This window comes from Chlorocebus sabaeus, chromosome 11, assembly GCF_047675955.1.
Source record: "Chlorocebus sabaeus isolate Y175 chromosome 11, mChlSab1.0.hap1, whole genome shotgun sequence".
NCBI lineage: Eukaryota > Metazoa > Chordata > Mammalia > Primates > Cercopithecidae > Chlorocebus > Chlorocebus sabaeus.
Window position 1 is genome coordinate 61,325,789 of NC_132914.1, and position 23,785 is coordinate 61,349,573.

Genomic DNA, 23,785 nt, shown 5'->3' on the forward strand with positions numbered 1-23,785 from the left:
TCAGATTACAGGCATGAGCCACCATGCTGGGCCAAAATCCAGCATTTTAATTTCAACCAGAAGGATCATATGGGGTGTATCTATATTTACTATACTACAGGAAGTCAAAATCTAATATCCAGTTGTATTTTTTTTAGCTCATGAATAATTAGAACTATTTAAATTTATCCAGTATTTATTTTAGTATAGTTCAAGTTACTGTGAGAAGAGTAAGTCTTTGTTTTTTTTCCATAAAGAGAATTCCATGGCTCAGGTCCTTGCTATCTCGAATGACGTTTATAGTCCAAGAGCTGCACACTGAGGAGGATACACGTACAGGAGAGCAGAAAAATGTTGCACGAACGCTTTAGAGTTCTTCATATATAGGTTTGTGTCTGCATATGGAAGAATCCAGGATATATGGAAATGTGGGGGAAAATGTGTGGTGAGGATCAGTGAAAGGCTCTGATATGGGCAGAACAGAACACATAAGAATTTTTCTGAACAATCTGAGATGGTGTTGGGAAATCTCTGGGGTCTTGGTATTGCCGTTAGACAGTGTGGTCTTTCATTGCAGTGTGCAGATGGCAACATTCCTTGTAGAGCTGCTTCTACCAGTTTATCCCTTGTGATTCTTTCCTACTCCAAGGCTGGCTGTAGAGACCTATGACACTAGGCTCTGTGGGGGAGGTGCTACCCTGCAGGCTTTTTGGTGTCACAGCCAACTTGGCACAAGAAGAGCATTTACAAAGGTTCCAGCAGTTCTTAAAGCATTTGATGTCACAGTTCCTGGACTGTCATTTCTGACTCCCTTCTCAGTTGGTCTGTGGAAGACATATGGACTTTTGCCCTTCACTTGTATTATTCTGAAGGTGCGGCTTATGCAAACAGCTCCCTCTCACAGACCTCTAGCAATTAAGATAGAACAATGGTGTCTGCTTATCTTAAGTCAGACCTTTTTCACTTCTGAAGATATCCACATTTTAGTTTGGCCGTGAAATTAGCATGATTTCACCAGTGGAATTCAGCTTTGGAACAGTATTTACCAAGGAGAAGGAGTAGGAAGACATTCGTTCGCTCATCTTGTTTTACATGTGTAATGGCACTGTGTGTTGTCTTTTGGTGTCTTCTCAATGCCATTCACAAAGTTTTCTTTGAAAGTGATGGCTTTATCCTTCTGCTCATATTGATTACCACAGTTCGAGTACCATTCAGTCAAATTATAATCCTCAAGCACCAGGGGAAATTCCAGAACTCAGTGAACGAGAGGTTGGATCATTGTTGCAGGACTGCGTTCTGCCCATTCCCCGTTGGTAGAGGAGAAGTAGGGAAAAACAGCACCTTTTTAGAAACTTGCACTAGAAAAGGCAAGAACTGTTTTCTTTGGCTGACCCTAGGGCTTGATTAATTTGCTCACCATTTCTTTGGCTGTGAAAAGTTTTCCTTTTATTTACATCATGACAGACAGTGGAAACATTGCTTGATAATGTTTCGGCACAGAAAGCTGGTAGGTTTTGAGAATTTAGAAGAGAATTTAGAAGAGAAAATTTTGTGTTCCTTAGAAAAGAGTTTTCTGAGTACAGTATTACAAAAAAGAAATGAATGCCTTTTCAAATGGTTGCTCTTTTTTTTTTTTTTTTTTTTGAGACAGTGTCTTACCTTATTGCCCAGGCTGGAGTGCGGTGGCATGATCTAGGTTCACTGCAACCTCCGCTTCCTGGGTTCAAGGAATTCTCATGCCTCAGCCTCCCGAGTAGCTGCGATGACAGGCATGTGCTGCCATACCTGCCAAATTTTGTGTCTTTAGTAGAGATGGGGTTTCACCGTGTTGGCCAAGCTGGTCTCGAACTCCTAGCCTTAAGGCCTTGGCCTCCCAAAGTGCTGGGATTATAGGCGTGAGCCACCGCACCCGACCACAGTTGCTCCATTTTTTACTGAACTTCTGTTGCACTTGTATTGACAGTGTTTATGGGAACTCTCAAATGTGTCACCAAAAATCTATATTTGAAAGATTTCCAGACTGTATTATTCTAGAGCTAAGAGTTTTAATTATACACATCTATCTGTATTGTTAAAAGAAAAAGTTTAAACAAATTAAATTTAACAGTGTTTAATTGAGCAAAGAACAATTTGTGATTTGGGTTGCCTCCCAAGCCAGAGTAATAAGCTCAGAGAGACTCCAGTGCAGCCACATGGTGGAAGATTTATGGACAGAAAAGGGAAAGTGATGTATAGAAAACGGAAGTGAGGTACAGAAACAGGTGGATTGGTTATAGCTTGGCATTTGCCTTATTTGAATATAGTTTGAACCCCTGGCCACCTTTAATTGGCCAAAATTTGGTGATTGGCACAAGAGTAGGTTATAGTCTGTTTATATTTCCAGTAAAGTTTCAGTTTTCTATGTCCAGAGAAACCTTTATGCTAAACTTAAAATATATGAGAAGGCAGCTTTAGGTTAAACTTAATGTAACAATATTCTCCAAATACCTAATCTATGAATAAGTATCTTCTTTGAAGACGGGAACTGTACTTCAGGTTCTTTTCTGTTTAGCATCTAATTCCAAGATTTCTTCCAGCAATCTTGGAATTACGTTGTAAAATAATGTACAGAAAGCCTTGTGCATTGTGAAACAAAAATTTTATTATAATTGTGGTTATTCATCTTTTGGATATTTCACAGTCTCATAATACCACGCCCCATTTTCAGATACCATACGATGCTCTGAAATAAGCACACTCATGTAGATTTGTATACGTCTCACGTAACCTAGTAGTTTGTAGCATGGCCTCAGGAGTCAAACTGCTAGGCTCTACATCACCCAGCTCAGCTACTTGCTGGCAGTTTAACTATGGGCAAATTAGTTAATCTCACTCTGCCTTACTTTCCTTGCCATTAAAATAGTGATAATGACAGTACCCATTTCAGAGCATTGCTGAGACAAGTAAAGTGTTGAACTGTCTGTCACGTGGAATGCTCAAAATATGTGAATGTATTACCACTTTTATAAACTCTGGCCTTGAAAGCAATAATAATAAATGTTAGGTTGCAAAAGACTTAGTAGCCAAGGGGAGCCTAAGGAGTAAATGGGGACTAAACATAACATGGTGTCTAGATAGGATCCTGCAACAGGAAAAGAACATTAGGTAAAAACAAAGGAAATCCAAATAAACAATCAACTTTAGTGAATTCGAAAAAATTGTTAGCCTGGGAAAATAAAACGTTTTCTGTTTAAAAAAAAATTCCACTCATATAACTTTATATAAAAAAATCAACTTGTTGGCTAAAATAGAGATTGATAAGGCAGAAAATGAAAGTTCTCATTTTTCCAAAGATAACTACTCTTAATGGTTCAGAGTATTACATACAGAGTATTACATGCAAAAGTAATTGCACTTTTGCACCATGAATTTTAAATCATTTTTATTAGGCTCAAACACATTTTTATTAATCAAAATAGGAACCATTATAATCAACACATTTTTGCCAATGAGAAATAAGTTTGTTTATTCCTATAGAGTAAAAATCTATGGGCCGGGCATGGTGACTCACTCCTGTAATCCCAGCACTTTGGGAGGCTGAGGCGGGCGGATCACAGGGAGGATCACATGAGGTCAGGAGTTCAAGACCAGCCTGGCCAACATGACGAAACCCCGTCTCTACTAAAAATACAAAAATTAGCTGGGCATGGTGGTGGGTGCCTGTAATCATAGCTACTTGGGAGGCTAAGGCAGGAGAATCGCTTGAACCCAGGAGGCGGAGGTTGCAGTGAGCCGAGATCCTGCCACTGTACTCCAGCCTGGGCAATAGAACGAGATTCAGTCCCCCCACCCCCACCAAAAATAATCTGTGCTTCATGATTCAACAAATTCTTGAAAAGCATTTGCTGCATTCTGCTGGTTGTGGAAGTGTTTTCCCTGCAAAAAATCATTGAGATGCTTGAAGAAGTGGCAGGCAATTGGCGAGAGGTCAGGTGAATATGGTGGATAAGGCAAAACTTTGTAACCCAATCCCTTCAACTGTTGAAGCGTTGGTCGTGCGAAGTTCCTTTGGCCATTGTCATGGAGAAGAATTGGGCCTTTCCTATTGACCAATGCTGGCTGCAGGTGTTGCAGTTTTCGGTGCATCTCATCCATTTGCTGAGCATACTTCTCAGATGTAATGGTGTTCCTGGGATTCGGAAAGCTATAGTGGATCAAACCGGCAGCAGACCACCAAAGGATAACCATGACCAGTGCTGGTCAGCAACGTGTTTGTTACCAGTCTATGAGGAGATAAGGTAAATCATGACATTTCTTTCTTTCTTTCTTTCTTTTTTTTTTTTTTTTTTTGAGACAGGCTCTCACTCTGTCACCCAGGCTAGAGTACAGTGGCACACTCATGGCTCACTGCAGCCTCAATCTCCTGGACTCAACTGATCCTCCCACCTCGGCCTCCTGAGTAGCTGGTACTACAGATGTTCATCACTATGCCCAGCTCATTTTTGTATTTTGCCATGTTGCCCAGGGTGGTCTCGAACTCCTGGACTTAAGCAATGCTCTTAACCTTGGCCTTACAAAGTTCCGGGATTACAAGCGGGAGCCACCAAGCCTGGCCTCCACACTGCTTTCTTTATTCAGAAAATCTTCCTACTAAACTAAACAGTGGTTAGTGATGTAATGCTTTAGAGTCTAGCCTAAGCTCCCTATCTCATTGTGGATCTGAAATGCACAGTTTGCTGACCTTCATCTGAGTAGTGCTAATCTGCACCATGCCATATAAACATATAAAGAGTTGCCTTATCCCTTTAAGAGTTATTGATATTGGGCTGGGCGCGGTGGCTCACGCCTGTAATCCCAGCACTTTGGGAGGCCGAGACGGGCGGATCACGAGATCAGGAGATCGAGACCATCCTGGCTAACACGGTGAAACCGTCTCTACTAAAAATACAAAAATTAGCTGGTCGTGGTGGCGGATGCCTGTGGTCCCAGCTACACGGGAGGCTGAGGCAGGATAATGGCGTGAACCCGGGAGGCGGAGCTTGCAGTGAGTGGAGATGCGACAGAGCGAGACTCCGTCTCAAAAAAAAAAAAAAAAAAAAATGAGTTATTGATATTACTTGTTTTTCTTTTTTGATCTAGAAACAAGATTGTCTTTCAAATGGAATAGTGGTGGCCTTTACCAATAGCCACCTCTGTTCTTTTATCTGTGTCAGTTTCAGTGATTGAACTTCATTTAAAGAGTCAACACAGTGTAGAGGTTGAGACCTTGGATAAAGCCAATTCAAATTATGGCTACTCTGGAACCTCAACTTTTTAATCTGAAAAATGGATGTGATGAATCAGTCTTATAAGATGAATCTATCTTATAAGATTATTGTGAGGCTTAATGATTAAATGAGATAATACCTTCAAAGAGCTTAACACTTTTTTTTGGCATGTAGTGAGGGCTCAATAACAATGAGTTCCCATAATAATATTATTTACTACTACCAGCTATGGTCTTAATTAGTGACATTTAAAAAAAAATAATTTAAAACTCACTCATCTCCAAAGAAGTTGAAATTACGTAACAGATTAAAACATTGCAAAGCAAACACTAAAAAAATGCGGATGTTAATGGTGCTTTAGAAAAGCAGGGAGCTATTTATCACCAGAAGCTATTCTTTACCCAATGTTAAAAAGTGTTGTGTTGTTAGGCTTCCTATAACATTTGGCTACAAAGAGACATTTTATTACAATTTCTTACATCATCATTAAGAGAATCTAAAGGGCTAATAAATTCTATTTTCATATATATATATTTTACTTTTTGAGATAGAGTTTCACTCTGTGGCTCAGGCTGAAGTGCACTGGCACAATCTCGGCTCACTGCCACCTCTGCCTCCCGGTTTCAAGCGATTCTCCTGCCTCAGCCTCCCAGGTAGATGGGATTACAGGCATTCACCACCACACCCAGCTAATTTTTTGTATTTTTAGTAGAGACGGGGTCTCACCAGGTTGGCTAGCCTGATGTCAAACTCCTGACTTCAGGTGATCTGCCTGCCTCAGCCTCCCAAAGTGTTGGGCTTACAGACGTGAACCACCGTGCGCGGCTGTCTATCTATTTTTACAGGCTTTTGCTCTGTTGCCCAGGCTAGAGTTCAGTGGCATAATCTCAGCTCACTGCAGCCTTGACTTCTTGGGCTCAGGTGAGCCTCCCACCTCAGCCTCCCAAGTAGCTGAGCACACCAGCAAACCTGGCTAATTTTTTTGTAGAGATGGATGGGGTTTTGCTATGTTTCCCAGGCTGGCCTTGAACTCCTTGTTTCAAGCGATATGCCAGCCTTGGCCTCCAAAAGTGCTAGGAGTACAGCCACGAGCCACTGCGCCTGGCCTGAATTCTATTTTCTATGTGCAGTGGGGAAGTACTATTTTAATAGGGGGAGAGGTAATATTTTTATAAGGAGACCACTCTCATCATAAGATCTGCAAGTGTCTCCTTAACTTTTATATGGTATCAGTAGTTCTAAAAGGTCAGACCACTTTCTGACCTTATTCACTATGCCATTAAAGTCGTTATAATTTGATTGTCTCCTTAATGGTGACTCAGAAGAAAGCTTGGGTTTATACTGATACTTGTAATCGAATCCAAAATGCCTGAAATCCTGTATGAAAGTTTACTATTAGGTTGGTGCAAAAGTAATGGCAAAAACTGAGATTACTTTTGGATCAACCTAGTCGATACAATATGACTGTTGCCTGGGGTTATGGTTAATGTCTTAGTAACAGCGGCTTGCATTCACAGTGTGTTCTTTTTTAAGGGAGGTCATATTGGTGTCACACTACAGATAGGGAAAAAGAAACTCAAAACTTAGAAACTTGAGATCTTTTTCCCAAGATCACATAGCTGGTAAGTGGTGGCGCCACCAGGGTCCAAACCGGTGCTGCAACCATCCTGCAGCGCTCCATCAGGATGCCACCTTAAAAAAGGTTAAATGCTTACATGGCATGCCATTCATTCCATTTAAACTTCCAAAAAACTAGGAAGAATGATTGCCATCTTTGACCTAGTAGGGTTTATAAGTTCAGATAAAAGTCTGTATCTTTTTGTTATTGTTGTTCAACAATTATGTGCTAACAGAAGATTGTTGTTTTATTATTACCTCAATGGATTATTTGATGAGGAAACTCGTGATGGAGCTGCCTCTTTATAGGCATTAGAAAAAGTGGTTTGAGTAGAACTTGCCTGTAGAGAAGAAATACATCTAAAAAGAAAAAAAAGTAAAAGAAAAAAAAGAAAAGGCAGTTTGGGGAGAAATATTTTTTAAAATCCTAAATTGGAATGAATACTCTTGCTAAAATCCTGTGCCCTGTTCCTAGGGATTATAAGAATCACTGCCTCAGCTCCTTGTTACTTCCATCACATGGATAATAAGAGTCACTGCCTCGGCTCCTTGTTACTTCCAATACAAGGCTTTGCTAGTTTCCACATGAAGAGGTTTCTCCCTATCTTTTTTTTTTTTTTTTTTTTTTTTTTTTTTTTTTTGAGAAAGAGTCTTACTCTGTCGCCCAGGCTGGAGTGCGATGGTGCGATCTCTTCTCTCACTGCAACCTCCGCTTCTGGGGTTCAAATGATTCTCCTGCCTCAACCTCCTGAGTAGCTGGGACTACAGGCGTGCGTCACCATGCCCAACTAATTTTTGTATTTTTAGTAGAGATGGAGGTTTTCCATGTTGGTCAGGCTTGTCTTGAACTCCTGAGCTCAAGCAATCCACCTGCCTCAGCCTCCCAAAGTGCTGGGATTAGGGATTATAGGAGTGAGCCACCTCTCCCTGCCTTCCAGCTTGATTTTCTTGGGAAAGAAGTTGTATCTCTTGAGCTTCTATCTCTTCTCTTGATTTTATTTAAGTGTTCACCCTTTGTTGTTGGTCCTCTCTGAGTGGTGCTAGGAATTCTGGTAGAACCACTTGACACAGGCCCCACCTCAAGCCCCCAAATTTGCATTTGTAACAAGTTACTAGGTGAGACTGATGCTGTAGGTCAACAACCACACTTGACCACACTTCGGGAACTACTGCTGTAAAAAGCAAGCGATTTTGTAACTTTCTTAAGTTAGCCAATTTAAATGCTAATCTTCCTCCCGATTTCCCAAAGATCTTTTACCTTTCTTACAATTGCTCTCAATGGACATCAGATCATGGCTATTTAAACTAAGATTCTAGAAAATGTGTGTAGCTCCTTGCTTTTTGCTTCGCCATTTTTCCTTCATTTTCATATTTTGTTCCCTTCCCAAATTGTAAAGCGCCTTTTCATGCCACACCTGGGTAAATTGAAATCTAAAGTGGGAGCCTGATGAGCCCTTAAGGATTAATGGTTCAAGTTCCCTGCAAATCTGCATGTGCTTTTGAACAAAGGAAAAAGAACACAGGGCAATGTCACCCTTCTTAGGGCTTCGCTAGTGCATTTCAGTTTTCTGCAATTACCACCAGCTCTTAGGACAGTCATCACATTTGACACCTGACTCTAGAACAACTGAAGTACAGGTTTTTTGTAGGTTATGGCTCATGCAAGTTAGCGTGAGGTTGGGAGTTTTTCTTTTCTTTCTTTCTTTCTTTCTTTTTTTTTTTTTTTGGTGTAAGAATATCACTGTATTTATTTTCCTACAGGTAATTTTTCTATGGCTTCAACATTTTGTCTTCAAAATTAAAAGAAAAATATTCCAAAGTTTAGAACTGGATCACTTGGTCCTTTCTCATCTTATCTTCTCCTAATTCAAAATGCTTGCATCTCTTAATGGCCAGTATCCTCTTGGATCTGCAGTTAGGCTCAACACAGTCCAGCCTAATTGGCACAATCTTCTTTGTGGTCTTAGCCTTCCAGAAAATTGGCTTTGTCTGCCCACCATAGCCACTCTGATTCTGATCATAGCGCCTCTTTCCCTGGGCATACAAGGAATCCTTGCCCTTCTTATAGTGTGTCACTTTGTGAGGCTGATGCTTGCCACACTTCTTACGGAAGGTTCTTCGGGGTTAGGTACATTGACCATCTTTGCAGCAGGGCTGTTCTGTCTATATGATGAAAACAAGAAATAGCAACCGAGACCCTCGCCTTGTACAGCTCTCGTCTAACCGGGAGTTTTTCTTTAAATAGAACATTTCGTTATGTTTCATGAGAGCACCTGTTTGATTGTTTTCGTACCCTAGTCTACTGGCAATTTATGAAATTGCTTTAACATTAGTTATATGGCAACTACAACTTACGTGAGAGGTAGGATCTCAAGTCAGACAATAAGGAGAAAACATTTTGTAAAATTACCCTTGAAAATCCCCAAGTCACTAAGAAGTGCATCCATGAAAGCTCTGAAGCCAGAAATTGATTTAAATTTCTCTTTGCTTATGGGCTACGACCCCACACTTGCCTGTGGCCACAGTCTAGTTGAAAGAGGGAAAAGATGTTAGGGAAAATAGGATTTTGTCCTTTCTCCTTTCTTCCCTTCCAAGTAAACATAGACACGTGGTTCAACTCCAATAGATTTAATGTACTGTGACTCCATTATATTGTTAAGATAATTGAAGTATTTGATTCTGGGTCACTGGTTTACATTCATTTACTGTCATGCTGGAATTAAGTATCGTAAGTTCACTCATTCAACAAACAGCTATTGAATATCTTTATAGATTTATCAAGGACAGGAATTTGTTTTTTTATTGGGACCCTTTTTTGTCTTATAGTAGTCAGTCAGGCAGTGTTTGTTGAATGAAAAGTGAAACACAGTCCGTGTCTTTTTGTGGTTTGTATTCTGGTTTTAAGGTGGAAAAGTAAACAAAGATTTGCCATAGAGTCTATTAGAGATATCTTAATTTATGGGAATATTGTGGAGGAAGAAGTTCATTCTGCCTGGGAGAGTACAATACAAACTCATGAGGGAGACATCTGGGCTAGACCTTGATGGATGAGGAGTTCTCTAGGAAAGGAGGGGCATTCCAGGTAGAGGAAAGTCTCCTCAAATGATTCTAACATATTTCCTTCTTAACAATCATGAGCTTAGTGTTTTAAGTGCCTTGAGCAGAGTAGTAAGAGATGAGAATAACAGGTAACGCTAATAATAGCTAATAGCTATTGGGCATACAGTTTATGCCAGGCAGTGTAAGTGAATTTTACATTTTGCTTAAATCTCACAAGAAATATGTGAGGTACACACTGCTAACCCCATTATCCCATTTGCTAGATTAGAAAACTGGGGAAAGTTGGCCGGGTGCGGTGGCTCACACCTGTAATCCCAGCACTTTGGGAGGCCAAGGCGGGTGGATCACCTGCGGTCAGGAGCTCAAGACCAGTCTGACTGACGTGGTGAAACCTCATCTCTATTAAAAATACAAAAAAATTAGCTGGGTGTGGTGGTGCATGCCTGTAATCCCAGCTAGTTAGGAGGCTGAGGCAGGAGAATTGCTTGAACTCAGGAGGCAGAAGTTGCAGTGAGCTGAGATTGAGCCATTGCACTCTAGCCTGGGTATCAAGAGCGAAAATCCATCGCAAAAAAACAAGAAAATGGAAACAGTTGAATTTACCAGAGATGACATAGCCAGTAAAATGACATCTATTATGTTATATAAGCCTTGGCTGAATGCCATATAAACAGTTAGATTTTGTTGTATTTTTTTAAATTTTTTGAGATGGAGTCTCACCTGTTGCCCAGGCTGGAGTACAGTGGTGCAATCTCAGCTCACTACAGCCTCAGCTTGCAGGGTTCAAGTGATTCTCCTGCCTTAGCCTCCCGAGTAGCTGGGACTACAGGTGCCTGCCACCACGCCCAGCTAATTTTTTGTATTTTTAGTAGAGATGGGGTTTCACTGTGTTAGCCAGGGTGGTCTCGATCTCCTGACCTCGTGATCCACCCGCCTCGGCCTCCCAAAGTGCTGGGATTACAGGTGTGAGCCATGTGCCCGGCCAAACAGTTAGATTTTGTGTACGGTAGGGAGCTATTGAAAGTGATAAGGTCAAACGTGAGCATGAAAGATAGACTGGAAAACACTGAGTGGAGGGAGGCCAGTTTAAAGGTCTCCTTGTACTCTTTAGTAGCATGCTGAAGGCCTCAGTTTCATCTTAACCTTGAGAGATATGAAGGAGATATGAAAGGTGGAATCAGGAGGACTTCACCGCTCATGGGAGGAAGAAGTGACTGATCTATCAGGTTTACAAAGTAGAGATTAAGACACACAGTGCTGTACTGGAAGAAAATGTCATCTTCTTTATTGTCTCCTTTTATGTTTTATTGTATATGTAATACCTAAATATATTCACAGAATAGCACACATGCATAATCTATAAATGTGGAAATAGACACACATTGAGATAATGCTCTTTTTTTATGGGGTCTATCACAAAAATGTTTGGGGTTGCTGGGCACGGTTACTCGCATTTGTAATCTCAGCTACTCAGAAGGCTAAGGTGAGAGGACCACTTGAGCCTAGGAGATCTAGGCTATAATGAATTATGATTGAACCACTGCACTTCAGCCTGGGTGACAGAGTGAGACCCTGTCTCTTAAAAAAAAAAAAAAAAAAAGGCTTGAAGACTACTGATTCAAGCATATTTAAGAGATGAACCACCGCTCAGAGGTAAGTAAACCACTGGGGCAAGAAAGACTGAAGAGGTGAAGTGAGAAGATGATTACCTGAACTTTTACATCTCCAGGTGATCAAAGTTCTTTCTCTTTTGAACCATAGGTTTTTTGCATTTCTGAATAATCCAAAACATTTTTATTTATTATTGTTTATTTGTTGATTTATTTTTGCGATGGAGCCTTGCTCTGTCACCCAGTCTGGAGTGCAGTGGTGTGATCTCGGCTCACTACAACCTCCACCTTCCCGGTTCAAGCAATTCTCCTGCCTCAGCCTCCCGAGTCGCTGGGACCACAGACGTGCGGCACTACACCTGGCTAACTTCTTGTATTTTTGGTAGAGACAGCATTTCACCATGTTGGCCAGGCTGGTCTTGAACTTCTGACCTCAAGCAATTCGCCCACCTCGGCTTCCCAAAATGCTGGGATTACAGGTGTGAGCCACCGTGCCCGGCCCCAAAACATTTTTAAAGTCAGGATAAAGGTACTAAAGGGAAAAAGGTATTCCTTCCCTGTGGGAAAGATTCTGTTCAATCTGTTTTTGGCCTTGGAAAAATGTTAGAAGTAGAATGGACATTAATATCATCTAATCCAACTTCTCTCTACCCATCCGGAATCTCAGACAAGTAGTAATAGGGCTTTTGCTTGAATTCTTTAAAGGGTAGGCAGCCCAGCCCTTCACAAGGAAGTTTGAACAGGTGAATTGGTAGAGTTCTTCCTTTTACAAGGCATAATTTGCTTCCTCATTTGCAACTTTTATATATTTCTTCCCCTTTAAAAAGTTACAGAACCAGTAACACTATACATGGTGCTGTACAGTTGTCCAAAGCACACTTGTACATGCACAGACAACACTTGATTCTCCCAACTCTTTTATGGAGTGGGCGGGCATGTTTGTTCTGATTAAATAAATGAGGCAGGCCAGGCGTGGTGGCTCATGCCTGAAATCCCAGCACTCTGGGAGGCTGAGGTGGGTGGATCATTTGAGGTCAGGAGTTCAAGACCAGCTTGGCCAACATGGCGAAAACCCATCTCCTAAAAATACAAAATTAGCCAGGCGTGGTGGCGTATGCCCATAATCCCAGCTACTTGGGAGGCTGAGGCAGGAGAATTGCTTGAACCCGGGAAGTGGAGGCTGCAGTGAGCCAAGATCGTGCCCTTGTACTCTGGCCTGGGCAACAGGCTCCTCTATAACTCAGGAATCAGAGCACTGTTTGTGGGATTAAATTAGGTAACTCTTGGAAAGTTGTAAAAGCGTGGCTTAGATTTAGATGTGCAACAAATGTAATTTTCTTACTTTTCCTATCCTGGCTAATAAATTTAAAAGATTTTCAATGGCATGTTTAACTTTGTTAAATTTTCAGTTGGGGGTTCAGTTCCATCATATCAGCCACTGCAGTTTACTTTAGAACTTACTTCTGTCATTTGTCTTTTTTTTGAGACAAAATCTCACTCTGTTGGCCAGGCTAGAGTGCAGTGGCACAATCACGGCTCACTGCAGCCTTGAGCTCCCAGGCTCAAGAGATACTCCCACTTCGCCTTCCTGAGTAGCTGGGACTACAGGCATGAACCACCAGGCCTGGCTAATTTTATTATTTTTATTTTTTTCTAAAGATAGGATCTTGCTTTGTTCCCTGGCCTTCATTTGTCATTTTAGTTATAATAATCATTAATGCTATCTTGATTTTCAGAAGGTGAGAAATTTGATTATTTAAAAAGTTATGAAAAGATGCCTTATCAGAAAGGGATTTAAGTGATTTCTAGTTTGAGAAAATTGACTCTTTTTAAAACATTTTATTTTATATGACGTGAAATGGGTTACCTGACTGCATTGCAGGCACATTGTTACTAAGTGGGAAGGAATGGGGCTAGGTGTTTCTTTTCATTTGGAATGTTCCCTTCATGGGAACATTGACTTCATGGAGTCAGTTGTGTGATAAATACTTATATATTTCTTTGGAATTAAGTGTTTGAAGAAGAAGGATCAGTTCCATTGGAATCTCTTTTATCTTTTTGCTCTTCTCATACTGTCTGTAGAGAAGTAGTATTTTATTTTTACTGAGAAATCTGCCACTTTCAGGGGTTTTACATCTTGATAGACATGAATGCCCTTTAACCCTTGCTAGCTAATGCAAGTGTATGTTTAGCCTGCCAAACCGTGAGCATTCTGAGGACTGGGATCCAGTCTGAATTCTCCCTGTATTACTGGCACATGACACAGTTCCTGGCACTTAGAATGAAATGCTAACTCTGTTGACTGAAGGAAATGTTAGTTATCACTGTATCCATTGATATGTAGTGAATGCAGACTAATTAATAAATGTTGGGAGTTCACTGCTGTATCTTCTAGGTAGAAAAATACATTTCAGATAAAACATATACATTCAGGAAAAAGAATTTTCTTCACAAATATACAGAATTCTGTTGAGTGCCTTTCTCTATATAGGAACAGTGAAAATGTAGGAAATGCTTTATCATCTGTAATTGTTCTTTGGACTAACCTAGAATTTTTCCCCTGAAGAATGCATATATTCACTTGTCCCCTAACTCTTTGGTAATGGGCATGATGCCAGGGTCCCTGACTGAACTCACTGAGTCCAGGGTACATGTGAGATGTCAGTGTCCAGAATACCAGTCCTAGAGGTTTTAACTTTTAGCTAACAGTGGATAGCCATATGTGCACGTGTGTGTGTGTGTGTGTGTGTGTATGGAGGCATGTGTTTGTGTGTTTTAAGCTCTTTGAATTCTTCGAGTTTAATCCAGTATCATATTTCTCCAAAGATGAAATATTTTCCCATTTCTTGTTTATAATTTTTTTTCCCAGTAAGTTCAGCTGTGCAAGGAGTCCATTATCTGTTGTATCAATTTTCTAGAAATTTCTTGGGCTCTTGAGGGACAAGCTGGGAAGAATTCAAGGCCAGACACGGTGTGGTGAAAGTATCCCCGGTTATGACTCTAGAGATTTTTTGGAAAGTAGTAGTAAATCATTTAATCATTTGGGAATGATGGATCGTGCATTCTGTGTGTTCCCTCTCTCCATGGTGAAGTTGTTTGTATACATAGCTTTTGCCATGGTCAGCTCCTCTCTGATAAAATGCTCCTCTTCATTTTATTTCATTTGAGTCACTTTCTCAGTCAGTATGTTTTGTATGCCAAATTACAGATCTTTCCATTTTCTTCTACCATTTTGGCATTTAGATGCCTCGACACAAATTTAATCTGAGAAAAAACATCCTAATGTCCTGACTTCTTGTGGGAAGTATTTGCATTAAGGAACTTCAGTTTTACTCCCTTTTTCTTAAATTCTAGAGTCTGATGTTTGCCACTTAAAGTTTTCTAAATCTAATTCCTGTTTGATGTAAACTGTCATCTCCTTCTCCTCCTTCTCCTCCTGCTCCTCCTCCTCCTCCTCTTCCTCCTCCTCCTCCTCTTCCTCCACCTCCTTCTCTTCCTCCTCCTCCCTCTGTAACCCTGGCTGGAGTGCAGTGCCTCAATCTTGGCTCACTGCAACCTCCCCCTTCCGGGCTCAGGCAGTTCTGTTGCCTCAGCCTCCCGAGTAGCTGGGATTAGAGGCATGCGCCACCATGCCTGGCTAATTATGTATTTTTAGTAGAGACAGAGTTTTGCCATGTTGGCCAGGCTGGTGTCGAACTCCTGATCTCAGGTGATCCGCCCTCGATCGCCTCGGCCTCCCAAAGTGCTGGGATTACAGGTATGAGCCACCACACCCAGCCAAACTGTCTTCTTTAAAAAAATATGTCCCTGTCATATTGTCAATATGTTCCTCATAGCTAAGGAATCTTTGCTGCATAAGTTGATCACACACAATGAGATACAATTTTACTTTTCAGTTGGAATTTTTAGGATAATACTTTATGAAGTTGAGGGTATGGTATGATAAACATAATTTCTCACTAGGAGTGGGAGTGAAAATTGATACAGTCTTTCTGCAGTGCAATTTGGCTCTGTAATCTTACTTTTTTTTTGAGACGGAGTTTCACTTTTGTTGCCCAGGCTGGAGTGCAATGGTGCAATCTCAACTCACTGCAACCTCCGCCTCCTGGGTTCAAGCGATTCTCCTGCCTCAGCCTCCCGAGTAGCTGGGATTGCAGGCATGTGCCACCAAGCCCGGCTATTTGTGTGTTTTTAGTAGAGATGGGGTTTCTCCATGTTGATCAGGCTGGTCTCAAACTCCCGACCTCAGGTGATCTGCCTACCTGGCCTCCCAAAGGGCTGGGGTTACAGGCGTAAGCCACTGTGCCTGGCCTGTAATCTTGCTTTTACAAATCTCTCCAGAGAAAATAATCAGAGATGAGGACGAATATTATGTGTAAGAATGGTTGGCCTGGCGTGGTGGCTCACGCCTATAATCCCAGCACTTTGGGAGGCCAAGGTGGTGGATCACCTGAGGTCGGGAGTTTGAGACCAGCCTGACCAACATGGAGAAACCCCGTCTCTACTAAAAAGACAAAATTAGCCGGGTGTGGTGGCGCATGCCTGTAATCCCAGCTACTCAGGAGGCTGAGGCAAGAGAATCGCTTGAACCTGGGAGGTGGTGGTTGTGGTGAGCCGTGATCGCGCCATTGCACTCCAGCTTGGGCAGCAAGAACGAAACTCTGTCTCAAAACAAAAACAAAAACAAAAACAAAAACAAAAACAAAAACAAAAACAAAACAAAACAAAGAGTGCTCGTCATAGTTTTCTTTAAAACATGAAAATTACGGCGGGAGCAGTGGCTCATACCTGTAATTCCAGCACTTTGGGAGCCTGAGTTGGGAGGATCACTTGAGCCCAGGAGTTCAAGACCAGCCTGGTAACATGACGAAATTCTGTCTCTACAAAAACGACAAAAATTAGCCAGGCATGGTAGTGTGTGCCTATGGTCGCATGCAGCTACTCTGGAGGTTGAGATGGGAGGACACTTGAGTCTGGGAAGTGGAGGTTGCAGTGAACTGAGATCTGCACCACTGCACTCCAGCCTAGGTGACTGAGCGAGACTCTGTCTGCAAGAGAGAATAAGAGAGAGGAAAGAAAGAAAAGAAAGAAGGAAGGAAGAGACAGAGAAAGAAAAAGAAAGACAATTATAAGCCATGTAAATATTCAAGAGCCAGTAAATAATCAAATCAATTATGATATGTAAAAGTGTTAGACTAATATGGAACCATTAGAAAGTATGACTTTTGAAGAGTATTAAAGGACAGAGAAACTAAGAAATCTCATAAGGAGAGAAAAATATGATTAATAAAATACAGTATATACCAGAATATATTACAATTATTATTTCTGAGAAAAAGGGATGGATAGTTATCTAAAAGCTTCTTCTTTGTGTGTTTATTTTCCAAATTTTCTGTAACAAATGTGTAGTACATTGATAATTAAATGAATGAGTATATAAAGTGCTAGAAGAATACCTGGCCTTATAGCGAACTCTCAAATATGAGCTTTTACTGTTGCTATGATATAATTACTTTTATTATATATAAAATATTTTTTTAAACTCACTCTAATTATAATTAAGTATTTAATTAATTATAATTAATTGTAATTAATTAATTGTAACTACTTGTTTAATGTTTGTCCTCTATTCTCCATCGTCTTTGGTCCTTCCTAATTTTTTTTGAGATAGGATCTTGCTCTGCTGCTCAGGCTAGAGTGCAGTTGCGTGATCATAGTTCACGGCAGCCTCAACCTCCTGGGCTCAAAGGGCCCTCCCATCTCAGCCTCCTAACTATCTAGGACTACAGGCATCTGCCACCACACCTAGCTAATTTTTTAGTTTTGTCGAGATGGGGTCTCACTGCATTGCCCAGGCTGATCTTGAACTCCTGAGCTCGAGTGATCCTCTTCCTCCACCTCCCAAAGTGTTGGGGATTATAGTCATGAGCTGTCCTTAAAGACCATATCCGTCAAATACAAGCTGGCTCTAATACCTGGTACATAGTAAGTGCTCAGTTAATATTTGGGGGGTGTGTGTATTTGTTTGTACCCTCAAAGATCAGGTTTCTAAATATTTTCTCCTATTTTATTTCAGTTTTTTAGCAGGAAGGTCGCTAATAAGCTGTAAAAATATTAGTTGCTCCCAATTTAGAATTTTTATGTTCTTATGAATGCTGAAATGTATGTGAATGAAACTGCACAGTGTTAAATGGTATGTTGTTGAAACAGAAATATGTTTATTGTCTTATTTTATAAACAAAATGGCCCTGAGATTTCTTTAAAATTTTTTAAAAGTTATAGATTTTGAAATTTGCAACACAACTCAATAAATAAGATTATGACAAAGCTATCTTAGATACACTTTTTGATTGGCCCTAAGATTATAACTTTAATCAAGAATAGGGACACTTTTAACAGCTTGGAAGGTATTTTGGTGGGACAATAGGAGTGTATTTGTTTATATGAAAATCCGTAATTCTATAAAAGAACGTAATTCGAATCTGTAGTTGATTGTAAGTTTAGAGGTCTCTGCAATATACAAAGTTTCTTAGTTGCAGTCACTTCCCAAGACATGCTGATCACTAAGAAACAAGGAAACTCAGCTAGAATTACCAGCTGCTGTTTATAAAGCCAAATGATAAAATTTACTTAATGAAAGTAATGTGCTGACAGCAGTGTTTATTGCTTAAAACATAACAATCATGTTTATTGTATCTCTCTGAGACAGCTTTGCTGAATATAACTTAAATGTAGCAGAGGAAATCCAGAGTAATGCGCTGTTTTAAAAAAGTGTGTTTATTTACATGAAACCAACATAAAAAGTTTGATGAATTTTTTGTCAGAGGTTTTAGTTTTCTAGAGTTAAACTGAAAAGACTGAAGAAATGGTAAGTAGCTACCATTTTTGGAAACAAGAAATTAAGAAGCACAAACTCAGAAAACGCTTGGAGAAAATTTTAATATCATGAAACCTAGAACTCTTGAACTTCAAAAGACCTTACAATCCACTTGATGGTGATATTTGGAATCTCAGATATAGTATTGAAATATCATAGGATAGAAAAGAATAATCAGGGAGCTTAATGCAATCAGAACCTTGTAGCCTGTTATGGGAAGTATCATTTGGTTAAGCCTGCTAAGCTACTGTAAATGAATGTTAATCGCATTTTATCAGCTGCTTATACTATCTTTATTGTATAATTTGAATATTTATGACCATGGAAATATGTTTAACTGTGAAATTACAGTGTTTATGGAACTCAAATTCCAAAAAGCATACAACCCTGTGATGGAGAAGAATTATATTTAAATACTACAAAATTCAAGATGTTTCTACCATTTAACATTAGTCTATATCTTGCGGGAGAAGCAGTTTGTGGCTAAAATACTGTGACAAACAGAATGATGTATGCTAATGTTGACTTCTAAGATAAACATGTGATTTATTGTTTGCACAAAAGTCAATCACCAACTAGAGTATTTTAACTTTTTAGGATCAGGTAGTATTTAACTATTTTCTCAGTATAGGTTATATCATTTTGGTTGACTGCATCCTTATCTTCTTGGAAATTATTAATGAACCTTTTAAAAAATATGAACCAGGCTTTCTACTTGAACTTCTTCTCCTCTTAAACCTGCAATAATATTGAAATTGAAAATGATGGGGCAGGCGCTGTGGCTCATGCCTGTAATCCCAGCACTTTTGGAGGCCGGGGCAGGTAGATCATCTGAAGTCAGGAGTTTAAGACTAGCCTGGCTAACATGGTGAAACGAAGTTTCTACCAAAAATACAAAAAATTAGCTGAGCATGGTGGCACGTGCCTGTAATCCCAGCTACTTGGAAGGCTGAAGCAGGAGAATGGCTTGAACCCGGGAGGCGAGGTTGCAGTGAGCTGAGATTGCACCATTACACTCCAGCTTGGGCAGCAAGAGTGAAACTCCGTCTCAAAAAAAGTAAAATAATAATGGATGAGAATGCTTCTTTGATTGTGCAATCTGTATTTATTTTGTGTGTGTATATGTATTTTGGGGAAAATTGATTCTCTGCCAGTGCCTTCTTACTTCTTTGCAAACATAAACCCATGAAAAGGTATTTTTCCCTTTGGGAAAATTTAAATGCACATTGTTCTTCTGGAAAATATAATCTAATAGGAAAATACAATTCACATTAGAACCAAAAAAAGCCTGTAATTAAGATGTGTCTTAGTCACATTTTCTTTTTGTCTTTTGTTAAAACCACAACATGGACTCATTCAAATAAATAAAGTTGTTGAGTAGGTGGAACATTGTTTTCCAATGTTATAGTAATGTTATAGTGTTACAACTATCTGGTTACTTCATCTTGATTGACAAAAATATTAAATCATCATTTTATAAAATTTGGGTATAAAACTTTATGTCTTGAGGCTAATTTAGATGTGTGGTGGTGTCTACTGGCAACACTAGAGAGGTTTCAGAGTCAGAGAGTGTTGAGACCAAATTCTACACCCAGCAGTCAGCTTAGATACCATCTTTCTAGTCAGGTTACTTAATCTTGCCAGGCCTCAGTGGCCCCCCCTTCATGAAGTTGTTGGACAGATTACTGAAATCCTCACAAATATGTGGAAAGTGCCTGGAATGTTTACCTGGAGCCAATGATGATTGCACACACTGCTGTTACATAGTTGATGATGGAGCCTCTATGTTGTGGATTACTTAAAACACTTCTGCCTTTCTGCCATCTACATTTGGGAAAATTAGTTAGACAGCAAACCCTCCTTTAAAAAGTTGACAAAGGAAAAATATCAAGAATGCAAGTCAGGCTCTCTTTATCTGCGAACAACATTAGAGAAGTGTTGCTATATCAGATTCTTGATCCTAATGCCTGAAATGTGATTGGGCATTTGTTTATGGAAATCATTATCTGTACTGCTGCCTGCTTTATTAGTATAAAGCAAGAGTCAGCAAACTGTTTCTGTGAAGAGCCAGGGAGCAAATATTTGAGGCTTTGTGGGCTCTTCAATTTCTGTCACGAGTTCTCTATTGTACCATTGTAGCCAAGACTAGTCATAGACAATATGGAAATGAATGGCATGGCTGTATTCTAGTAAAGTTCTCTTTGTAAAAATGGATCATAGTTTTCTAATCCCTGTGGAAAGATAATTGAGAGTATGTTCGCATCTTCTTTTTAAAATCAGAGATAAATTCTTGCCCCTAAAGTTGTAATTGTTCATTACTTCGTTCCTCTATTTGTGTGTGTGTGTGTGTGTGTGTGTGTGAGTGTGTATATCTGATAAACTGTCAGCTTTTGATTTCTGAAGCTGTGTGGGAATTGATTTTTCTAGTCAGTTTGACCACATCTCTAGAACACAGTGGGGATGATGGGGAATGCCTTGTTTGTCTGTGAGATTAAACCTGTATACCTTTTTATTCATAATTGAGTAGATTCTGAGTTACATTGGACAGAGACCTGGCTTTACAGTCGGATAGTCTGTTTCACAGTCCACCTCCTAGCTGCAAAGTCCTTGGCTGGTGATGCAGCTTTTGTAGGGATCAGTCTTCTCATCTGTAACACAGTGCTAATTCTCACCTTGTTGGGTTGCTGAGAATTGAGAGAGACCATGCATTTGAAGGCCAACCTCAGTGTCTGAAACAGATAAACCCAATAAACAGTAGTTCTTTCCAACTTGAATGAGAATCATATTCTGAAGGCTAAATGATTTTTGAAAAACTTTACTGTTAATTTACTGTTTTTTTCTTTTTTTTGAGACAGGGTCTTGCTGTGACACCCAGGCTGAAGTTATTGGTGATTCTGCCTCACTGCAGCCTGAATCTTTCAGGCTCAGGTGATCTTCCCACCTCAGCCTCCTGAACAGCTGGGATTATTGGTGAGCACCACCATGCCTGGCTTTTTTTTTTTTTTTTTAATAGTGATGAAGTCATGCTATGTTGCCCAGGCTGATCTCGAACCCTTGGGCTCAAGTGATCCTCCAGCCTTGGCCTTCCAAAGTGCTAGGATCACAAGTGTGAACTTCCTCACCCTGCCCTGTGTTCTTTTTAAGGGGGAAAAATGCACCTCTGCATGCTTACGTACTCTGAATTATTTGCAGCTGTGCCTCTCAGACTGTCTGTGGTAAAGACCTAGTTTTGTTCCTAATTTGTCATGAACTGATGCTTTTATAAAATATAATACAATGAATTATTATTAAAAAAAGAAACAAAAACATACAAAACACATATAAAGCCCCCATTTTAATAATGAGATCCAATAAACACATACATTTTCTAAATGCTTACTGTCAATTTCTTTGTATTTCTTTGGGCGCTGGTAATAAACAATTGGCAAACCAGTACTGATCCATGAGCCACACTTTTAGGAGCACTAAGTTAGGGGGAAGCAAGTTCATGGCCATTTATTTAAAACATTCATATTAAGTACTCTTGGATAGAATTAGTTACTAAATAGACAATGAATTTATCCCTTCTTCTTTAAAAGTAGTTACCAACTGTAAGTAAAAATTATTTACTTACCCAAATCCATGTTCAACAGCCTCCCTCCCCATAAGGTAAGATTGTTTGATTTGAGGTAACTGGAGATCTCATAGGGGGATAAAACTCAGTGGTTGTCTCCAGACCAAGATGGCCCTTGATTAGAGTGTCCCCATCCATAACCGGTTGATATGGGTTAGCTGTGTGCACACCCAAATCTCATCTTGAATTGTAGCTCCCATAATCTCTATGTGTCATGGGAGGGACCTGGGGAAGGTAATTGAATCACGGGGGCAGGTTTTTCCATGCTGTTGTTGTGATAGTGGAAAAGTCTCACGAGATCTGATGGTTTAATAAAGGGCAGTTCCCCCGCACACGCTCTCTAACCTGCTACCATGTAAAATGTTCCTTTTCTCCTCCTTCGCCTTCCGCCATGATTGTGAAGCCTCCCCAGCCATGTAGGACTGTGAGTCCATTAAATCTTTTTCTTTTTTTGAGACAGAGTCTTACTCTGTCACCCAGGCTGGAGTGCAGTGGCACAATCTCAGCTCACTGCAACCTCCACCTCCTGGGTTCAAGTGATTCTCCTGCCTCAGCCTCCCTAGCAGCTGGGATTACAGATGCATGCCACCCCACCTGACTAATTTTTGTATTTTTAGTAAAGACAGGGTTTCACTATTTGGCCAGGCTGGTCTCAAACTCCTGACCTCAAGTGATCCGCCCTCCGTCGGCCTCCCAAAGTGCTGGGATTACAGGCATTAGCCACCATACCCAGCCAAACCTCTTTTTCTTTATAAATTACCCAGTCTCAAGTATTTCTTCATAGCAGTATGAAAAGTGACTAATACCAGGTTCTCAGTGACTCCCTCACTAACCCTGAGAGCCCAGATCTCATAGGGTGTAGGTATGAGAATCTCAGGTCCTCAGTTTCTCCTTTATCCCCTGTGTTCTGGCAGCACCTCCCATTACCTTTATGAATCCACGTATTTTATTATACTGCTGTTATTTTCTCTGACTCCTCCACAGAACTGTAGACTTTGCAGTAGGAACTATTTTATTCTCTTTTTGCCTACCTGGCTCCTGGCAGACCCTAGATGTACCTCGAAAATGTACTGATGTGTGAATGAATGAGCGGATGATGTGTTCCAGGCCTCTCACCAGCCTGCCTTTCTTTATCTGCACACTCTTCACTTTTGCTAGGGTCCCTCTCAAAAACACAACTGGATCAGGAGTAGTGGGGAGGGAGGAGAGGGAGCTGCTGCAAAGCAACACACTGCTGTCAACATTTTTCAATGCGCATAACCCAATAGAACATACACAGTATATTTTGGGAAGTCAACTGTTTTTCTCATCCCTCATTTTTTGTTGCTGATTGTATTATAATATTGTAGGAAAGCAGCCAACAACAGTGCTACCACCTTCAATGCTGTCACATCGACTTTCTGGAAACTGTCAGGGCCACACCTTACTGTAGTTGAAATTCAATGGCACTGAGCTCTTGAGATTATAGATAGTAATTTTCTGGAGTACATACAATGGTGTGTGAACATATGACTGGGCTGGAATCTATCAAAGTGCTTGCATGGGATATAAAGATCATTGATGCATTACAGTAAGCCATTTATGGATATTTTATGGTATGTACATAGACTGACATCACTGGGCAAAGGCGATCAGAATTTCACCTGCATAATAACAATCATTTGCAAGGAAAAAGATCTTATCAAAAATAAATTGATAATGTGTAGTAATGGACTGGGTTTTTGGTGGTTACTCATTATTTGGGGAACCAGTAGAGTTAATAGCATACTGACTGAACAGTGAC

At 40.2% G+C, this 23,785-nt stretch overlaps 1 protein-coding gene and 1 pseudogene across 3 annotated transcripts in view; one reads left to right on the forward strand and one right to left on the reverse strand.

Annotated features, from left to right (window-relative positions):
• Positions 1 to 23,785, forward strand: part of SRGAP1 (SLIT-ROBO Rho GTPase activating protein 1) — a 308,188-nt gene that overhangs the window by 19,206 nt on the left and 265,197 nt on the right. The window lies entirely within an intron of this gene.
• Positions 8,629 to 8,983, reverse strand: LOC119623878 (large ribosomal subunit protein eL42-like; annotated as a pseudogene).